At 32.4% G+C, this 19552-nt stretch overlaps 1 non-coding gene across 1 annotated transcript; it reads left to right on the top strand.

The window, feature by feature from the left end:
* Positions 1–2509: 2509 nt before the first annotated feature.
* TRNAQ-UUG (transfer RNA glutamine (anticodon UUG)) lies at positions 2510–2581 on the top strand. Its single transcript has one exon. It is a non-coding gene; the product is annotated as a tRNA-Gln (tRNA).
* The last annotated feature ends 16971 nt before the right edge of the window (positions 2582–19552 follow it).

The following is a 19552-nucleotide window of genomic DNA, read 5'->3' as shown; positions in this document are numbered from 1 at the left end:
AAAACTGCATTATAAGTAGTAAAATTGGAAAAATAAATAATGCATTGAACATTATGTAAACGTACATTAAGTATACAATAACAAGAAATAAACATGATAAAAATGAGATTTCCTATCAATGTGAACAAAAACAAAGAATGTGTAGACTATAGAGAATAAGTCAAGAGCGGTCATAAAATGAATTTTCAAAGAATTTAATGTAGCATTATATCCTTCTTATAGGAGTTTGATCATTGAAGAAATGGTTGGTCGATTTGAATTTTGAATTGTTGCGGGAAGTAAGAGGTCATTTCATAGAATGAGTTGCATTTAATATTTGCTTCATGCAATGAATTCATGATTTCAAATTTGTATTATTTCTTCTTCTTCTTTTTTGCTTCCATCTGTTTAATTTAATTCAATTGGTGAGTGTTACACCATTAGCCGTGGATGCACGTACTAAAAGATGTTGACTTCAATGCTTGAAGTTGTCATACATTTTTGGGTCTATATGCAAATGAGATTATTTAAGAAGTGCTTATGCACCAATAGTTGTGCATGTTGATATGTCACCAAATATGTATGCAACATGTGTGCACATGAATGTAATATAAATTATACATTAATATATTTAGTTTGTATTCTTCAACCAATAATTTCAATTTGTAAATATGTACAACACTAATTCTTTTAAAATGTCACATCTTTTATGCAATGTGTTGTAAAACATAAACATGATTGTACCGTTAAGTACATTTTAAGTGATTTTCTTTGACATGTTTGTTTTGTAGGCATTGACTCAACAAAAAGTAGGTCTTGGAGGATCTATCACAAAACCATCACATTCATTAGACCCCCTAATGGTTATTTGTTCTTTTCTCCTAAAAGTGAAAATATTTTATTTTATCAATCTTACAAAATAATTTTATTATTATTAAAACTAAAATTATGATGTAAATTTCAATCAAGAGAGAATAGCTTATATGTGTGTGTGTGTGTGTGTGTGTACATGTGTGTGTGTGTGTGTGTGTGTGTGTGTGTGTGTGTACATATACATATATATATATACACATATATACATATACATATATGTATATGTATACATGTACATATATGTATATGTATACATGTACATATACATATATATGTATACATATACATACATATACATATATATACATATATATGTATGTATATGTATGTATGTATATATATATATATATGTATATATCTATATATATATGTATATGTATATATATATGTATACATATGTATATACATACATATAAATACATACATATATACATACATATATATGTAAATTTTAATCAAGAGAGAATAGCTTTTATATATACATACATATTTATATACATATATATATATATACACACACATATATGTATATATACACACATATATATGTATATGTATATATACATATGTACATATACATATGTATGTACACATACATATGTACATATACATATGTATATATATATATATATATATGACTGACAAAATTTAATTATTGAAAATTTAAAAATTATTTAATTATTTTACTAAATTTAAAAATAGATTTAAATATTATTAATTATCTTTTATTCAATATTTTTAAATTAATATTTTCTAAAATTTGTTATTCAACTTTTAAAATATTCTTTAGAATACTATCAAAGAAATCATATTAAATCTAAAGAGCTATTTTACAAGAGGAAGATTTTGGGCCTCCTAATCATGTGGTCTCTTTTGTAGGCAATACCATGATTGATCTCTATTATTCCAAAATTTTCTTTTGGTAAAAGTGAAGCTTTTGTTCAAATATCATATAAAAATTTAACAAATTCTGATGTTTATATTCTCTTCCCTTATCCTTTGAATGTAGAAAATACTTCTTGATAATGATGATTATGTAATGTTAATGATTGTTAGATTAAATTAATTAGGTACTTTTACCTTTATTGTCATCTTTTGAATGTAATGAGGAAGATAATATAGGCTAGATTCAAGTACAATGAAAGATAATGATATTAAGAAATAAGTTATAGGTTGTAATACTTAGATTAGAAGATGTTATATTATTGATTTATTGATAGATTTGTTTGGTAAAATGCTTATCATCCCTTCATAGATTTTAGGCAAAAATTTAATTTTTAATTTTAATTTATAACATTTATTGTTGAAGAAAATCTTACAATCAACTTCTAAATCATATTAACTTAGAAGAAAAAAGTACACTTCATTTTAAAAATAATAATAACATAAACTAATTTAATAATAATTACTAAATATTAAACATAAAATATTTTTGTTTTATTTTAATTTTGACAACATTAGATGGTAGAATTACCTAAATAGCACAATCCATAATAATTTTCCGAAGTCCTAAGAACGAGTACGGAAAATATCACACTCAGGTATGCCATGTACGGATCGTTAAAAATTATATTTACCGTGTACGGAAACACGGTCTTATAAATTCATAAGCCTGCATAAGATTCAGATAGAATTTTGCGGGCCATTTTGTCATCGTGGTTTCGTAGTGTAGTGGTTAGCACTCTGGACTTTGAATCCAGCGACCTGGGTTCGAATCCCGGCGAGGCCTCGAGTGGTATATTTGCAACGTCATTTTCCAGAGGAACTTAGAAGATCCCTTTTGTTCCACCTGAAATTTGAAAGTAAGTTTGGATATAAATTCAAATAGTAAGTTTCGATATAAATTCAAATTTCGCATATGTGTGAAATACATGCCATATTTTCTTAATGGTTAGGTCAAACTTGAAAGTAAGCCTGGGTATAAACTATCCCGTCAAATTTAGTCTAATTATGTGTATTTCCTTGAAATACAAGCCACAATAAATTTGAATTCCGTGTATATGTAAAACTGTATTTTTCTTAAGGTTGGTTAAGTTTTATTGTTCGTTTATTTTTTTATTTGTTGCATTTTTTAATTGATTTTTGTTTGAGAGTACTTTTGTTTATGGTTTAATATTAAGTAGCTCTTATCTAGGGTATTTAAGACTTGGAGCTAGATTAATCTTCTTAGACATGTATGAGGAGCATCTCTTAAATCGAAACCTTGTACTATGAGTCAAGTATTGCAACGTTAAAGAGAGAAATCAAAGAATTATTTTTGATCGAGAAGTTGGTGTGAATTAATCTTCTTAGTTATGCATATGCAACATCACTTAAATCCAAATCTTGTACTATGAGTAAATGTCTTGTAGTGTTTAAGAGAGAAATCAAAATATTGTGAAATTTTTTCCTTTATGTTTTTGTATATACCTATGTAATACATGAGGAGGTTAATTGGTAGGACCTTTAAGAAAATGATGTGTGTGTAGTTGAATGGACAAGTGAAAACATCCATTTATATTAATTTTTGCTACATCCTTGGAATGTATCAAATGACCCAAAAAATAATTATTAGACACACACACTCTCTCTCTCTCTCTCTCTCTCTCTCTCTCACACACACACACACACACACACACACACACACACACACACACACACACTTGAGAGGTTGATTGGCACAACCTTTAAGCAAATGATGTGGGTGCATAGTTGAATGGACAAGTGAAAACATTTGTTTATATTAATTTTTAATATTATTTAATGTTTGCTCTATAATATGCTACATCCTTGGAATGTATCAAATGACAAAAAAAACAATTATTATAAATTCCAAAAAAATAATTATTAATCTCTCTCTCTCTCTCTCTCTCTCTCTCTCTCTCTCACACACACACACACACACACACACACACACACACACACACACACACACACACACACACACACACAACTGAGTTTATGTTTTAAACACCACTAAATAGATTTATATTCATACATTTAGACCTTTTGATCACACTTTAAGTAGTTCATCATTCGTGTCTAACTTTGCAAGCAAAGTACTTAACATTTTTTGTTCACAGTTTCCAAGAAAATGAGTATATCCAAATGGAGATATTGATTAGCATCTTTACATCAATAAGGATGTTGACATGGTAGTAGTTTTAAGTAAATATATTATTTGTAATTGACATGCATGTTATCATCTTTATTTTTCAGAGTCACGTATGTATTATCCTTCAAATGTATGTATCCCCTTGATCTTGTCAAAATAAAAGACATACAGATCAGAGCATAAAACAAAGGGATAATAAATACGAACCTACACATTTGCATATGAAGATTTTAAAAACTTCTTGGAAATATGGGGTTAAAAAGGCCATTATTCTCTAATACTATCTGACAACAATGGAATTGGACAACCTAACTTGCATACCCACTAAGCTAAACAATAAGCCCTAGGTAAGCAAATGAATCCAACACCATATAAAATAACTCTTCCTTGTGAAGGTGTAAAACATGAAACAGAAAAAAGTACAAGTATATCATGCACTCAAGAGATGCTTGTCTCCATTCTCCTCTTGTTACAATTAGAAGATAGAAATATAATGGTTACATGCAAATACAATCAATAATGCAAAGGAATAAAGCACACAAAATTAGAACACAAGACACAAAGATTTAATGTAGTTCAACCAATATTGGGCTATGTCCACCAAACATAGTGTCCAATATTATTATCTAGTGAATCAACTTGATTACAGTCTGTAATCCCGTGCAACTTAATACTGCTGCAAGAAGCTGATAAGTTTTTTTCATAAGAATTTCCTTAACATTATGTCATTTTTATAAAGACTTATAATGGTTACAAAGTTAGGGTTATAATATGTCATCCACTAGATCGTGAGGAGGAGAGTCCACTTGTGTGCAAATCCTCAACTATTATGTGCACTTGATCTAAACATGGGACTGGTCTCATAAATGCTAGATTGAAATTTGTTTTAAAATGATCCTAAAATGGAAAGGAAATGTTCTAATAATGGAAAAGATAGCACTTGTAGAACACCCATTTCATATGTCACGTCTTTGTCATATATACTTGTAAATAATCTACCTCTAATACTTAATTTTAGTTGTCACTGCCTGCGAAGCAATTTGTCAAATCAGGTAGGTAAGATTTGATGTGGACATATGCAAAGAATGAATAAATAAAGACAGAGAGAATGTTGGGAACTCTACACTCTTTGGGATATGAGATCCCAAAGTCCCTTGAACTCTAATAGATAATGAATAAAGAGTATAGAGACATGAGAATCTGCTGCCCTAATTTTATCTCTTCATTATACTTCTTGAACCTCTCAATGCATTTTTTGACAATGTCTTCATCAAAATTATATATGCACTAAATTCACATCTTTGCCTCTTTGAGTGTCTCCAAGATATCATTTTTGTGTTCGAACATCCTAACTTCTAGATTCCATGAGCATCTATGATGAGTTTGGTACACTCATCCATCACACTCTTTTAAAATTCCAAGCGGTGACAAACTTACTTTCCACACACTTAGTAAAATTGGTCAATAAAGAATCCAATATTGTGAACCCATTTAAACTTTTGGGGTTGAGGCCTATTAGAATGCTCACATAGTTCGCATACTTAGTGATGTATTTTTGTATTAATTAGGGATAATAAGTAAGTGTCTTGCAAGCCACATTCAAGACACAAAGTTTGAAACCAATGTTGTGGGATGTGAGAATGTGAACTTTGAACTCTCATCCCTAAGGATTTTGATTTTATTCAATTCTTCTTCACCCAAGTCAACCATATCTTTTAATATATTTCATGGCTTGGTGTTTCAAGTAATCTCTACTTCCCATGTATTAATTACTCCTTAGGAAGACCAATAGGTCCTTATTGTTGTTAGACATTCTATAAAAAAAATAAGGTGAGAAAGCAATAGGCTATCCCAACTTTCTTAGAGATCCATTGGTCGGTTGTGAATTCCTTCATCTTCATTATCCCTAGTGAATCTATATCTTCCTCCAATATCGACTCTAGGGTGAATACTCTAGGAATCTATTTAGAAATATGAGAAACTAGATCCTATCCAACCTCTTTGTACTCGGACTATGTAGCCTTTGGCTCCCTCTTTCTATTATATTCCTCTATGATCCTCTTGTTCACTATTCTAGTGGTGTCATTGAGATTATTGAGCTTAGTCCATTTATTTCTCTATAGAAAATTGATCGCGATGGTTTGGTGGTTTGTAGGAGTGACCCTGGACATATCCTTATTTGTAGTTGGTATGACAATCTCATCCACTATCTCTACTTAATTGTTTCTCCTAATTTCAAAAATGGGGAAGGCCTTCTTGCCCTTCTTGGTGGTTATGATCCAAACCATGATATCCTAAAGAGAGCGAACAACATACTCTTCTAGTTATTTTATTTTAAATTTTTCATCAACCATTGTGGTGGAGGGGTAATGTTAACCCTTGCATTTATTACATCCTTATAGGTAGACACATCACCTTCCTATTGTTCTTGTATTTTTTCATGATGAGGGTTCTTGTGATTCGTTGTTTTCATTTGTTGGGGATGTTTTCAAGGAGGAACATTAGGTTGTGGGGGTAAAATTATTCTAAAGGTCTAGTTTCCTCTTTCTCACATACTTTTATAGGATAGGTTCAACTCTTTGATTTATGACATTATCATTGCTTGGTGGGGGCTCAACATTCAACTCGGGTTGTTCTGTTTTTTACTTGAGTAATGCATGCTAACGCTTGATAGCTCTCTACTATTTCTTGGGTGTTGTATCCATTTCATTTTTATAAACATACACAATTTTTTTGTAATCCCTAGGTTCCTTCTTGCTCTCTTCATCATTCTTATCTATAATCTCATCAATTCTCACATTTTCAACTCTCAATCATAGTGTTAGTAGCATTATTCAAACACTTGTAAGCCTTCCTCTTAGCAGAGTAACCTAGGAATATACCCTCATCACCTTTAGAATCAAAATTTACCATTCCTTGCATCTTTATGGATATAACACCTACTTCCAAATCTTTTGAAATAACTTACCTTCAATGTATGACCATATGAGAGCTCATATACTGTCGTCCTTGTTCCTTTCTTCAATTGAACTCAGTAGAGAGTATATAATGTAGTAATCATGGCTTCTCTCCATAACATTTGTGCAACACCTTTGTTAATTAGCAGTTGCTAGAGTATTAAAACATTTCCTTATTAATTAAACATGCTGATTTAATTATTAAGTCACTTATTATCTCTTGTTTAAGCTAAACTTCAGGCATATAATAATTAATTCTCTTATTTATTATTATCATGTAACCTGGGTTAGTTACCTTTTAGGGTTTTGATCTTCTTTTATAAGGATTAATCTCTCTTTATAATATTCATTCATTCAATATAATTTTCAATTCTTTTTTGCACATCAAGAATGTCTTTTGTGGATCTCTGAGTTTGAGGCTCCATTCCTTTGTTCCTCTCTGTGTATAATAGGTGTTTCCATGCAATGGTTCTTGGGAGATATGGGTTTGAGCTTTCATCAACTTTAAGACAATATTAGAGCTTCAAACATTCATGCCTCTGTTCTCTCCATGAGTCGTTTTGTCCTAGAGACCTATTGATGGTTTTTTGGTCATATCTTTGTCATACAAAGGTGTTGTTTGACACTTATTATATCATCAGAAAGATCTTTCCAAGCTTGTTGTGATGGAGCAAATTATTTTATTTTTTGGTAGTATATAGTCAAAGCTAGGAGTTCTATTTTGCACTACAGGAGACATATCTTGAGCATATGATCTTTGATTTGGGAATTCTTTATATTTTTGGAAAGATCTTTCTATACTATTTCTAGTGATGCTCATTGGCTTTCCAGACTCTACTCCAGGAACATTTTATTTAGTTTTTAATATTTTTTTTTATTATGGTGGATATCTTGGTTGTTTCAAGTCTAGGGATCAATTTTGTTTCTTTAGATGATTCATCATAGGTTAGTTACCTTTTATGGTTTTTATCTCCTTTTATAAGGATTATTCTCTCTTTATGATATTCATTCATTCAATACAATTTGCAATTCTTTTTTACACATCAAGAATGTCTCATCTTCTATGGATCTCTAAGTTCGAACCTCCATATATTTTCTCCTCTCTTTTTATAAAGGTGTTTGCATGAAGTGATTCTTGGGAGTTCTGGGGTTGAGCTTTCATCAACTTTAGCACAATATTAGAGCTTCAGACATTCATGCCCCTATTCTCTCCATGAGAGATTTGGCTTTATTTTTTAGATCTATTATTTTTTAGAGGTTTTTTGTATCAAACCTTGGGGGTCACATATTTCAATGCATCTTGAGCCCAAACAGACCTCACTGTTGAATTTATAGCACCCCAAAACCCCTACTTTCATATAAAATTTGTTCAATTTAGATATAGTTGACTGGCAAGGCATTTTTTTTGTCTTCATCACTAGACACGTTTCCTAAGGTAGCGATTTATTTTTTAATGAAAAAAATCAATCACATCATAAATAAATCACTTTATTGGATAAAAAATAAGTGCATGTCTTTTTGGAAAAAATAAAAAGGTTTAATTTTTTTTTTTTTTTCAAAAAGCACCTTTTCACAAAGTGCATGCCTTTGTTTTGTGTATTTTTTTTCGAAAAGTGATTCACAAAAGTATTAATGCAGGCAAGGACATCAGAAAAGCATTATTGTGATGACTTTAAAATTATCATTTTTTTGAATTGTTTTGTCCTAGAGACCTATTGATGGTTTTCTGGTCATATCTTTGTCATGCAAAGGTATTGTTTGACACTTATTATATCGTCAGAAAGATCTTTCCAGGCCCATTGTGATGGAGTAAATTATTTTATTTTTTGGTGCAATTTGGTTGCTTGTGTATATAGTCAAAGCTAGGAGTTCTATTTTCCACTCCAAGAGACATATCTTGAGCATATGATCTTTGATTTGGGAATTCTTTATATTGTTGGAAAGATCTTTCTATACTATTTCTAGTGATGCTAATTGATTTTCTAGACTCTACTCCATGAACATTTTATTTAGTTTTTTATATTTCTGTATTATGGTGGATATCTTGGTTGTTTCAGGTATGGGGATCAATTTTGTTGCTTCAGATGATTCATCATAGGTTAGTTACCTTTTATGGTTTTTATCTCCTTTTATAAGGATTATTATCTCTTTTAATATTCATTCATTCAATACAATTTGCAATTCTTTTTTGCACATCAAGAATGTCTCATCTTCTGTGGATCTCTAAGTCCGAACCTCCATATATTTTCTCCTCTCTTTTTATAAATGGTGTTTGCATGAAGTGATTCTTGGGAGTTCTGGGGTTGAGCTTTCATCAACTACAATAGCAATATTCTAGCACTATCAATCATTTATAAATGCCTTCTTTTAGCATTCCCATTCTATTGTGGAGTCCTTGGTGTAGATAGTTGTGTCTTAATTTCATGCTCAATATAAAAGTTATTGAATTCATCAAATGAATCTCATGACCTCTATTAGATCTCAAACAGTTCAATTATTTACCAATTTTTTTAACTCTAGCTTTATAACACTTGAACATTTGAAAAATATCATATTAAATTAACTTCAAAAATATTACTGTCATCATTCTAGAATAATCATCAAAAAATAGTATGAAATATCTACCTCTATAGTAGCTCTCAAATCTCATTGGACCACAAAAATTAGTGTGCATTAGCTTGATAATATCATTATTTGAATGTTGTCTACTTGAAAAACTAGATTTAGTCATCTTGCTAAGTTGATATTTCTTGTGCATAACATTCTTAGGTTTATGCAAATTTGGTAAGCCTCACACTTTCTTCTTTCTACTTACTTTGACCATATTCTCAAAGTTGTTATGACATAGTCTCTTGTGCCACAACCACACATCTTCAACTTTTCCAAAAAGACATGTACCGATAGTAGGTTCAAGGTAAAATAGATTACCTCTTAATCTCTCTATATTTTTGCTCCTTATCATTTTATCACTCTTATTCTTTTTAGGACATCTAGCAATAAAGTGACCAAATTCATTGTATTTAAAACATACCAGGGGAAATTTACCTTTGAATTTTCCTTTAGCTCTCAATATCATCCTTGCAAGAAGTGCTTCAATCTCGTCCAATTCTTCCTTTGAATTTGAATCACTTTCATCCTTATTGTTCTTCTCTTTCCTTGAACTTCCACCAGTTAGTGATGACTTGAAAGCATTCTCAATATTAGACACACTATTATCATAGTGACTTAGTTTGAATGTAGTCAAATGACCAACTAAACCATCATGAGTAAGATCAATACCACACATAGCTATGAATTCTTGAATTACAGATACTTTTATAACATAAACATGCAATAATTTTCTAAGAACTTTACTTACAACTTCTTCATTATTGATGACACCTCCAACAACTTTGATAGCACTAACAACTTCCTTGATTTAGTTGACATATTGCTCAATATTTTCTCCATTTTTCATCTTCATCTCATCATATTTGGCTCTCGATCTTTCTACTTTGGCTCTCAACACATTCTTATCTCTCCATGAACAAGTATTCACTTTTCCCACATTTATTTAGTAGTACCATAGTTTTTGAAATCACCAAACTCGACATCATTTAATGTAGAAGCCATCTCAATCATAAGATTTTTTGTGTTATTTCTTCTAGTTTTTCTCATCAACTATCATAAGACCATTGGGAGGGGTGTATTGGTTATCGAGATAAAATAATGCATTGTCTCAAATCCTAGATAGATAAGCCTTATCTTTCTTTTTCATGAGGAAAAATTCTTCGTGTTCATCTCTGGTACTTCTCTCTTACACATCTTTAGGTGTTTAACTCAAGTCTGTTCAAACTTCTTCCTTCAAGCACTCAACTTTGATACCAATTATTAGATAACTAAGAGGGTGGATGAATCTGTTATAACCAGTTTTCCTACAGACCTTAAAAATACTAATGTACCAACTTCAACTTCATAACCTAATAGATCAATAACTTAGTAACCACATCAAACATCATAATTCAAACTTATATGAAATTCACATCAAAATTTTATCTCGCTATTTCTTAATATACTAAATATCAGAGTAATCATCTAGCTTACACTGAGTTGCATTATCAAAATATTACATGAAATAAACTTGCAACACAACAAGCATTCACACATTTGACAGAAATATTTAAAATGGAAAGCATGTAAAGCGAAAAATCACCTAGAAATCGAGAATCCAAATATTTTCACTCTTTTGAAGTGAGCTTTGTTAGGATCCAATCTTGTTAAAGGTTACATACATATTTTTAATGTGATCTTGTTAGACGGTTTTCACCAAAGATCATCTAGACCTTATCAATCCTAGACATTTCTAAAGAGTGGCCTGCCCTAAATGCCTTACAAAACATTCAAAAGAATGCTATCATATAGGATTTTAAAGAGTTTTTAGGTCTACTTAGTCAGTAAATTTTTCTACTACAATGGTAAAAAAGTAACAGTGAAATGATATGTTAGGTTTTAGCACTACCTTTCTCCAGATCTCTGGTTCATTCCATATTTTTCGTCTGATCCCTTTCTATCTAATTCATGAACTTCACATGTCAACTTAGCACTTCCTCTACTTGATCTTCATTATACTATTATGCTCAGTTCACCTTCTATCTTTTTCTTCTTTAACAACTTGATCATCACCTTCAACATCAATAACATGAAACATCTTGTTCATCCCTTTAAATAGATAAATTTTTGTCTTTCCAGAATATTCTAGATTTTCTTGCTAAAGCATGATCATAGATCTCCATCAAATTTGAATTCAACAAATCTAGATCTTCAAGAAATAGACATCCTCCTTGAACTTTATGCTCCAACTCAAATTGACAAATCTTCTCTGTTATATCTTCTTTGAATATCTCAATCCATTGGTCTCACAAATAAATTTTTCCTTATCCTTGAAACTTCTTGAACATTCTTAATTTTTACCAAATGTCGACTTCAAATTAATGTTTTATAAAAAAAACTTCATGTTCATGTTCGATGATCATTACAACTTGCTCAGTTAATACTTGACTTGTTATCATGAATGCTAATGGTATTCCTTTGGGGGAGTATCCTAAGAGTTGGAGAGCATGTCGTAGTATTGACATGTTGCATTCATGACTATGTTTGTCTTTGATGTCAACATAACAATAATTTTGTAAAGACTGGCAGGATAACAGATAGAGATCATGGTCTTGTAGATAGAGTTTTGATGATCAGTTGATGCAAAGTTAAGGACATGTTCCACATTGTGTCCTGAAGATGAGGTTAAGTTTGCATAACCCAAGTCAAAGAGATGCAGAAGGTATACATGATTTACAAAGAGAAGTGCAGAAACAAAGTACTTGAGAAATAGTTTCTGATGAATGTATTATATATTCTAACAAAGATATAATCTAGATATGCAAAGTTATATAGTGACAAAGGATAGTTTGATGATGGCGTCAATAAGTGTACAAATCTTGGAGTCACACATGTGAGAAACTGTGTAGATTGTGAGCCAACAATACTATTGTAATTGTGAAAGAATTAATTATCTTATTGTGGTCTTATTATAATTAATTGGGAAAGCCTCAAGGTCAGCTCAAAGAATTATTTTGAGGATGTGGTAGAAAGGAAAGTATTTTCCTTGATTCTAAAGTGTGTGTGGAATGTAAAGTGATCAAGGAAGTGTGAACAAGAGCAGAGTATTTGGTAAATGCGAGTAAGTGATCCAAGGGATTATTGGATGTGAAGTTCTTGATCTGGTATTGAGATCACAAGGAGCAGGAATCTAGTTGGCATGACAAAGAAAGAGGAAGGAGTAGTATAGTTCATTTCTATTATTCTACAAGGAATAATACAAAGATCATTTGGATAGTGGGTTCATTGGTCTTTCCCCTAAAGTTTTTTAGATAATGGGTCCATTTTCCTTCTACAACTCCTAATAGGGTTGGAATCTCCTAACAAGGATTCAAAGTCTCCTAACAGGGACTGATATGTATTAAATGTTTTCATAGACTCCTAATAGGGTCCATCCTCTAACAAAGAATATTTATATTAGCACATTATCCTACGGGTACCATCCCCACCATGGTTTTCCCTTTGATCAAGGGTTTCCCTAGTTAACATATCTTATGTTATTGTGCATGAGTATCTTGTTGTCGTTTCTAATTATATTGCTCATATGGTTAAGATTTAACAAGGTTGATAATTGTGATAATAGTTGGATAATTGATTCACCCCCTCCCCTCTTAGTTATATTAGTGGGCTATATATATTCTAACAATTGGTATCAGAGCTTCAAGTCCTTGAATAGAAAGCTTAACAACTTTGGGAGATCAATGGCGAGTCATTTTAGAAAGGATAATCCTTAGTTTGATGGGGTTAACTATGATAACTAGAAATAGAAACTAAAGACTCATTTGCTGTGTATGGTTCCAGGTTATTGGCTCTTGACAAAAGATAACAAAAATATTGTGGAAGAAGCCAAGCTTGAAAAATGCAGTGAAGTAGAAAAAGATCTATTCATGTGCAATATGAGAGCCAAAGAATCCTTATAATTAGCTCTTCTTAAGAATGAATACAGTTAGGTGAAGTCACTAGATACATCTCATAAAATTTGGAAAGCTTTAGAATCTACTTTTGAAGGTGATGCACATACAAAAACGATAAGATTATAGAGTTGGATATACTTATTTCAAGATGCTAAAATGATGGAAGATGAATTTGTGAGAAACTATGTTGGTAGGATGTTTGATATTGTTGTAGGAATCAAATCATATGGTAGAACCAAGGAAGAAGACAAGGTTGTATGGAAGATCTTGTAAACTTTAACACCACCATTCAAGAAAGTAGCATAGATGATTGAACTTTTGATACCATGTACTAATAAGTTCACTACGAAAACTTTGCTTGGAAGATTGGAAGTAGCAGAAGTAGGTTTAGAACAATCTGGAGAATTGACAAGAGTGGAGACAACTTTTAGTGCCTTAAGTGTTTGACCATTTATATCAAGAAGTGCAAGCACTCATGAAGATTTTGCTAGCAACAATAGAACCAGATCTGATGAAGATAGAAAGATTAAAGAAGGTATAGCTCTTCTTGTAAGAAGAGAACTAGATGGTATGAATATCTTTAAATGTTGGACTTGTAATGAATTTGGTGATTATGCATCTAAATGTCCCAAAAGAGAGAAAAAGTATAAGGGAAATTTTAAGACTAGAAGACCTAGAAATTGTTTGTATGCAAATGAAGATGAGGAATCTAATGAAAGAGTTCAGAGTGAAAGTGATGATGAGCTAGGATTTGTAGCCATTAAAGAAGATGATCTTGACATAGAAATTAGAGAGGACAAATCTCTAGTTTCTCAAGTTGAAAACAAATCTGATTGGGTACTAGATAGTGGATGTTCGCATCACATGACTGGTGATATGAACAAGTAATTTAATTTAGGAATCATGATGGAAGTATTGTTAGAGTTGGTAACAATGAAGTCTGCCACATTACATGGATAGGATCCATTACTCTTGATGGAAATACTAACACTGATAATGTTTACTTTGTTGATGGTTCAAATCATAACTTATTGAGTGTTGGATAGTTGGTAGAAGGTTATCAGTTGTAATTCATATAAAAGACTTGCATTATCAAAGATAAAGATGGTAAGCTAATTGGAACACATACAAGATCCAGAGGTAATGTATTTCAGTTCAATCCCACTGAGATGACATGCTTGGTTACTAAAGTGGATAACTGTTGGTTATGGCATAGAAGATTTTGTCATATAAATTTTGATAACATTGTGATGGTTAGTAACACATTTGCAGTTAGATATTTGCTTATGTTAATAAAGCCTACTAATATTGTTTGCAAAGAATGTATCATGGCTAAACATAAGAAAATATCATTTCCTAGCAAGAATTTCACCATTACAAAGAAGCTAGAGATTATTCACACAGATTTGAGTGTCCCCACCAAGAAAAGAGGATTATATGGATAAAGGTATTTCATGATTTTTGTCGACGATTTCACTACAATGATGTGGGTAGCATTTCTTAAAGAGAAATCTGAAGCGTTTGAGAAGTTTAAGATATTTAAAAATAGGGTTAAGAATGAATCTGGTGTAAAAATAAAATGTTTCAGATCCGATAGAGGAGGAGAGTTTACCTCTAGAGAATTTAACATATTTTGTGAAGAGAATGGAATTAAGAGACAATTATCTTTACCCAAGACCCCTGAGCAGAATGAGATTGTATAAAGAAGAAATAGATTAGTATTAAAGGCTACTGGTGTAAATACGTATTTACGATTTACACTTAAGTTTACTTAGGTTAATTCATTATTTTATTATATTGCATTATTTTATTATTTATTTAGGTGAGACACTTAGGAGTTTGTGTACTCTCAGGAGTTGTCATGTTGACAACACAAAAGTACACAACTCTAATTTAGCACATGTTGTCTACAACATTGATTTGCATGCTACACCATTGTAGGCTTATCCTCACATCATCACACTTATTTTTGTGCTTTATGGAGGATAACCCATATCTAGTGGACATGTGTCAGGTTGTATGACTTATCATGTTGCTAACTTCTATGTATTCTAGAAGCTCTCTAGAGGCCTTTATATACAGGCACTCCTAGTGTACTTTAATATGACATATTGAATTAATATATCATCATTCTGATCATACTCTCTCTTTGGTCTACTATTGTGCTTGTGTTTGAGTTCCTTGGTCTTGGGTGAATTCTACCCTAAAGAAAATTCTTACATGGTATCAAAGCTTGGGGATATTCTCTACACATAGCCATTTGAGACTATTCATGTTTTAGCACCTTGACCCGAATCCAGAGAATCTACAGAAATTGGGAGCGTCTAGAGCTAGATATAACCTTGCCATTGCATCTAGAACGTCAATTCAATGAAGATCAACTATAAATGTTCCTATGCTAGGCTAAAGTTGATCGTGAGGCAATTTTTTTTGCAAACTGACACTTGAAGGCATTGATTTGCAAATCGGGTAAGATTTAATCGATCTACACATTTATTTTAGATCTGAATTTTAATTTTCTCTCTGCAATTTATTTCTTGATTTGGGTATTTTCAGATTTTTTGCCCAGGTAGAGATTTTTTTTTGGCAGAACCGAGCAATCACACCCCGACCCTACAGAGTATATTCCTTTGGAATATTCCATTTTAAATTTTGTAAGCATTAAGTTTGACAAAATATTCTATATCTAATTTTCAGGTAGATCACACAAAATTTTTGGCACTGGACAAACCTACCGGCGACCACATTCCACTAAATTGGCGAGGTAGTCTACACCCACGGGCTCCCTTCTTATTTTGTAACTCGTGAAAGTTTCTTGTTAAATAGTGCTTCATGTGCTAACCCCACGAATGTGGGATTATTTGTCAAGTCTCTGGCTAGCAAAGTTTGAAGAATTTGACATCGTAGAAGTTTCTCAACAACGAAAAATTAAAATCGACGTCGAAAACACAAATTTGGCATCACTCTCACCTGCAAAAAAATTTGGCATCAGCTTCCAATAGTGAAACGTGACCCAATAATCATCATCCACATGGCAATGACTACATCACCAGTCATATAGTGCTAGCAACATCGGATACCATACTTCGTTGACTATACATCCTAGTCAGCTTCTATGACAAGTCAATGCCCTTGCCAAGTTAGTGAGTCACATGCTGCATAACAATGGTCCACCTCATTTAATAGCAAGGCAAATGGACACCAGACACCCCTTAATGTCACTGAATCCATGTTCGACATGTGGCTTACACTCAGTCGTTCGATATGTCATCACATAGTCCTTTTTCCACGTAATAAAATAAGTCAGTGCCACATCAGCACACGTCAGCATTTGATGCAATGCCATACCTTACCATGTCAACTAATCTATAGATGACACGTGGCCATCTATCCTGTCCATATAATGTTGACATCATCATGATGTCATTACAGGTGTAGAAGTCGCTAACATCATCCAATTTTTGAGACTAAATTTGATGGCTATCTAACCATTATTCCAAGGCAAATTAGAACTACTATGATGATCGTATGATTGTCAAATTTAACCCCAACTTTTGCTGATGCAATTCCTCTCTAGATTGATTTTTCATTTTGCAGTCCGACTTTGGGAGGCCATATCTCAGTCATCTAGACTCCAAGTCAGGTGCAATTTTTTTTGAAATTGGGTAGAATTTCTTGAACTTTTCCTTGGTATAGCTCTTTTGTGGTTTTGGTGCAAGGATTCATTAGAAATTGCATCTTTTGGTGACTATATTGTTTAATCCTACATTTTGCAACTTCAAATGCTCCATATGGGCACATCTGGACTTGAAAATTGGTTCTATTTTTTTGAAAGTGCATTATTTTTCATCTACTTTCCACATTTGCAGTTAGATTATAGAGTTGTCTAGACAAAAGTGTCACTTTCAGAAATAGGGCCTTTTTGTGCTTTGTATTGCTTCAAATTGTTGTACATTGTAAAGTTCCAAAATTCTAATCTTTTAAGAGGTTGTAACAAGAAAAATCAGAAGTCCATGAAGGCCTAAAATTGGTAAGTGGCCATTGCAATTGCACTACTTATAAAGAGCCAAAAATATCTATTTTGGGGGGGGTTTCTTGATTTAGTGAAGGGGGGGGGGGAGTTGTTCTTGGTGTTGTGTTCCTTCTTTTCTACAATTTTCTTTCATTTTCTACATTATGAGAAATTTTAATTTTCCAAAATTAGCTCCACATAACTATGCTACATGGTCCATCAAAATGTGGTATCATTTAATGCACAATATAGTTTCTCAATATGTAGATGGTACCCTTCCTAAACCAATAGGTGATAATGTATTAGCAAGTGATATTTCATCTTGGGTGGCAATGGATAGGAAAGCCCTATGTGATATATGTTTGGGGGTTGAGGACAAGACCATGTATCAAATTAAGAAGTCTTCTACATCCAAGGAAGCTTGGGATACCCTCAAAAACCTATATGGTAAAGTGTCTGAAGAGGATGTTTTCAAACTTGAAGATGAGTTTGTCTCCTTAGATCCTAAGTCATTTGATTCTATACAAGATTTAATCATTAAGTTGAATGAACTAAGGAAAAAGCTTACTGATTATGGGAGTCCTATTAAAGATGACAGGTTGATCTATCTTATTTATAATAAGCTACCATCAGAGTATTCCGCATTTGTTTCTTCTTATAACACCTCAAAGACTATATTAGGGTCTGACTATAAGAAAGTCTCTTTTGATGAATATGTTGATCTGTTGGATACAAAAGAAAAGAAGTTGATATCAATGAGGATTCTCAATTCACCTGAGTCTAAAGCATTGGTGGCCAAAAATGAGGGTTCTCAAAATTCAGTTGGATAGTCTTCAAATAAAGGAAAGGGTAAGAATAAGAAGTGGAAGAAGAACAAATCAGAGGATGTAGAAAAGACAACACCACAATCCAATCAACAAGGCAAGTCTTCCTAACATTCCAACAAGAAGGGGGACAATAATAATGAGAAGAAAAAGTGTGCTTATTGCAAGAAAATGGGTCATGAAGAACATGAGTGTTATCATAAAAAGATTGACGAGTTGACCAACATCATGAAGAAACATAATGTTCCACTACCTAATGCTTACAAGGATAAAGGGTCTTCTTCAGATTCAAGAGGCAAAGGGCAAGCACTCATGGTAAATTCAAATTCTTCAAAGGAATGAATTCTTGACTCCGGTGCCTCCTATTACATGGGTTCTTCAAAGGAGGATTTTTCTTCAATGAAGCAATCAAAGGTACTACACATCTTCATGGGAGATGATACTAAAATGAAAGTTGAAGGGAAAGGAAATGTGGAAATAGAAAATGAAGAGTTTCAAGATGTTCTCTATTTTCCAAAACTAAGTTCAAATCTCCTATCAATCTACCAAATCACTCACCTTGGAGATGGACATAGAGTTGAGTTCCTTTCTGACTCAGTACATGTGCACAGTCTAAAAAATGACTCCTTGGTTGCAGTGGGGAAAGTTAATCATGACAAAAGGTTGTATTCTTTCTCTCATTTTGTGCCCAAGTCTCCTTCAAAGGCCTTGTTATCTCAATCCAATTCTCAAATCTAATTATGGCATGAGTGGTTTGGTCATCTTGCCTTCCACTACCTTCAACAACTTTGCACATACAAAATGGTCAAAGGTCTACCCAAAATCAACTTTTCCATAGGTGAATGTTTAACAGGTATAGTGGATATGCATCTAGAGGAGAAGTTATATAAAGGGAATTCTTCAAGAGCAATAGTTATTCTTCAGATGGTTCACATGGTATTAGTAGGACCTTTTGTAGTAACAATAGTCAACCAGGGTCACTACATACTTGCCTTCATTGATGACTTTTCAAGGCACACTTGGGTCCATTAACATTCAATCCACATAAGACAGATGTTGCAACATTGAGGATCCAAACTCTTAAGTCTATGGCAAGTTGCATGATACAAACCAACTCTCTAGATCCATCACTTGAAGTTGAAGCAATTAGTAGTGCTACTCACATTCTTAATAGGTCTCCTCATCCAACCTTAGATGACAAGACTCCTTTTGAGGCATGATGTGGCAGAAAACCTATTGTGACACACTTCAGAGTCTTTGGTTGTCCCGCA

This window comes from Cupressus sempervirens, chromosome 7 (genome assembly GCF_028749045.1).
Source record: "Cupressus sempervirens isolate cs-2001-9-10 chromosome 7, ASM2874904v1, whole genome shotgun sequence".
NCBI lineage: Eukaryota > Viridiplantae > Streptophyta > Pinopsida > Cupressales > Cupressaceae > Cupressus > Cupressus sempervirens.
Note: the sequence above shows the minus strand (reverse complement) of the source record. Positions and strands in the feature narration are given on the sequence as shown.